The sequence below is a fragment of the Fulmarus glacialis genome, unplaced genomic scaffold (genome assembly GCF_000690835.1).
Source record: "Fulmarus glacialis isolate BGI_N327 unplaced genomic scaffold, ASM69083v1 scaffold10311, whole genome shotgun sequence".
Taxonomy (NCBI): Eukaryota; Metazoa; Chordata; class Aves; order Procellariiformes; family Procellariidae; genus Fulmarus; species Fulmarus glacialis.
Window position 1 is genome coordinate 664 of NW_009193391.1, and position 3,661 is coordinate 4,324.

Below are 3,661 nucleotides of genomic sequence, written 5' to 3' on the forward strand. Positions count from 1 at the left end.
GAAAGAAGGCTGTAGGTTTGGTGTGGTAGCATTCTAGAGCAACTTTCGTGATTCAGCGCAGAGGAAAGGGCTTCACCAAGGACTCAAGTTAAACTGAGGTAGCGAATGGGCCTTCCCTTAGGAATCCTGCTCCTCGCACAGCCCCCTGATTGCTGATCCCGAATCAATTCCCATTTCTCTAACAGGGTAGGTAATAATAACTTCCAAACTAATTTTCATAGAGGTGCTGAAACATCTGAAGTTTAAGTAAACTCTGCTGTAAACAGTTACCAGAAACTGAATGTATCAGACTAGTTTGTGCACGTTCTACTCTAGTAAACTTCCTTTGTGGTGTTTTGGTCCATTTAATAAAAAAATTACAAAACTTCAAAAGGAAAACAATGAACAAGTTTAAATTTTTTTTTTTGCCTGATATGTGCCTACACCGTGCAATCATTTATGTAAGGAAAAAAACCCAGTAGCGTGGTACTTTTCAAATCTTTTTTTATTAACAACAATATAGATTCAACTTTGTCAAGAAGTTACAGTTAACATTGTAATGTACTGGCTAATGTCTTGCAGTGTCAGTGGAAGCAGCCTTCGTGCTTTCTAAGCCTGTTACGAAACTGGCTTTTTATCTTTCAAAGAAGTAAAAAATGCTTCCAGTAGCAGATGATATTGGAATATGTCTGGAATTGTCCTATGCGTGGCCACAGCTGAATGAATGGCTACATTTGCATCCAGATGAATGAACAGGAAAATATTACATGCTTCCACTGACGCCGCAGGGGACAATTCTTATTTCAAAAACCGATTAACCTTTTTAGACAGTGACAGCACTTTATGTGATGTTGTAATCCATTTGAATTAAGTCGATTAACACACTTGGAAAAAAATGTGAAGCAGAAATATCTGGGGCAAATTCTTTTCTGACCTGTATTTCATTCAAACCTAATGAATCCAAAAGGATTGCATGACATATGAGTCAGGATAAAAGTTGGCCCAGAGGCAAGTTCATTCCTGGTATAGATGGGTTCAGTTCCTTTAAGGTCAGTGGAACTGAGCCTGATTATCCCAATGGAGGCTGAACTTCACCCAGTTGGGCAGTGAATTCATTGAAGTCAGTGAAGCCATCCAAGGATGAATTTAGCCTCAGGTATTTAAACCCTTTTTTCGTTCCTTTGCTGTTATATTTTCTTTTCCTGCTTACTCCTCTTTTCTGATTATTATCCTTTTCTCTGTGCTTTTTAAAAATGTCCCTTCTCTTCTTCCCTTTTTACATCAATACTTTGTGCGTTATTTTTTATATAGTCAATGTGACATGGGTAAATTCAGCTAAGTATTAGTTTCCTCAGGAAATAACTGGAATATTACCATTTTCACTTTAAACAGATGCCCAACAAAATAAGGATTTGAATCTGAGCTCCCGATTCAAGAAAAATTCTTGGATTCAATGGAATGAATGAATTCCATAGAATTTTTGCTTGAGTAAGGATTGCAGGTCCCAATCCAGAAATACTACTGTACATCAGATGTTCTACTATACATCACTGATTCAGTATGATTTGACTTATCACAGAAGAGCAGGTGAATTACTCATCACCATACTATAATGAGAGCAGTCACTTTAAGTAGGATTATCTCAAAAACGTGGAACAACCGTGGGCACTGTGAATAAAAGTGTATGATCTTTGCAATCTTGAACCCTAGGCTAAAACACTATATTCATATTTAAATAAAAAGTATAGATCATATAAGCCAGGAGCAAATACAAATTTTTAAACAAATAGTAATCATCAAAACTATTCTTTTCAGTTCTCTCTTCAATCAGGTACAAGAAACATGCTGATCAGAAAACAGTTATTTGGATAAGGCTTAATTCCTGATGCTCTTACTTAAGTTCAAAATTCTCTCTTCAACAATCCTCAAGTGGATTGTAAATCAGAAAATTATCCTTTGTCCCTACTCATGAACAATTCTTATTAGCTGTCATGAGCTGGACTTTAATAAGCAGCTCAGGACAAGACTTGAAAAGCCAGACAGCTCCTTCTTGTGTGAAACCAATGAACAACTGTCATTCATGACACTGTCTTTTAAAGAGAGAGCGTAGAAACAGGAAACTCCTCATGAGGAAATACGAGCAAAGCTTATAAAAATCCAAACAAACAATTCTTCTTTTCCAGAATTTCATATATTCACTACTCTTTCTATTTTCTATCAATATTATGTTAAAAAATTCGTATATGATAAGACTTGCAGCTACAAAAATAAATGGTGAGCATAAAAGAAAAAAATTAGGATTTTAAACCATAATTTGAAAAGATACGATCTTCTGGATTTATTAGTACTTTGTAAAGACATTAACATTTTCATACATAATTTATAGAATTCATTCTTTTGTGCACAAAATTGTATTAAATAAATTAACTTAAAATTAGAAGGACTCAAGCATGTCATTTAAGGCAAAAATACCAAGTTTCCGTGAGATAAATTATCAGCAAAACCCAAAGCCCTGTTTCTGTACGGAGTCTGCACAGGCAGGGCCGGCCAATGCTCAGTTCTCCCATTGACGCCTTCCGGGCTCAGTGGGGGTGCAACCATCTGCTCATGCAGATGAAGGTGGAGGCGTAGAGTCCAACTCATGGTGCCTTGATTTTTCGATCTTGTCAAGGAGGGGAAAGGAGTTTCATTACTGACACACAGTTGCCATGTGCCCTATCTCTTGCTCCTTAACTGAACCTAAGCGCAGGTTTATGCTTGGCCCAGCAGGAAGCTTCGTATGAAAGGCAAGAAAGGCACCATAAACCGTTAGGAAAAAGAAAGAAAAGCCTGAAAAAAAACTTGTAAGTTTTAAAATTTTGGATAGGGCTTTAAACTTATGGATCTGTCTGGATAAACTGCAGTTAATAGTTAAATGAAGTGAGATGTGGAAAAAATCCTATTTATCCTCACAAAATTACTGTTGTAATCAGACTTTAGTATGATCAGACTGCACATAAAAGAAAACAGGAAAGACTGAATGTGGTAAATTATATGGCAAATCAGTGGCGAGGAAATTGTGCTTCAAGGTGTCTTTCAGGGTTTAACAGCTGAAGTTTGCTCCGGCGTAAGCCATGGAACACAGTGTACCATCTGTGGACCCCGTATAACGACACAATATATACACTCTACAGTTTGCATGTACTTTCACATAGTAAGGTTATCATGTAACATCCAGGAATACTTCTGTAAAGGAAATATGGAAGCAGAAATTACAATGGTTTCATAGTAAACAGATCAAGTCCTTCACAATACAATCTTTAGCCATGGTTAAGACTGGAGTGACGTTTTTGATGTACATAGTAAGTTCCCAGCAGGTCTGGGCCTTGAGAAAACACTGCCCTGAGTGAGCTGGCACTGGCACCCCCCGCACATTCGGTGTTCCTGCTGCTAGAGGAAGCTGAGCCCAAGTCAGGTTGTCTACAAGCCTGTGGTGCAAGTGGGGTATAAATTTGGGGGAGGCAACGCACAGAAACCTCATTCAGCTGGGAAGAGCGAAAGCCTGCTTAGGCTCCGCAAGGGTTCTTCCAGTGGCGAAGCCTTGCTGGGGATGCGCAGATAGGCACTAACACTGCTCCTGCGTCTCAGCAGAAGTGAAGTGTAGGTTAGGATAAGAAAAAAAGAGGATGTATCAAGCAGGAAT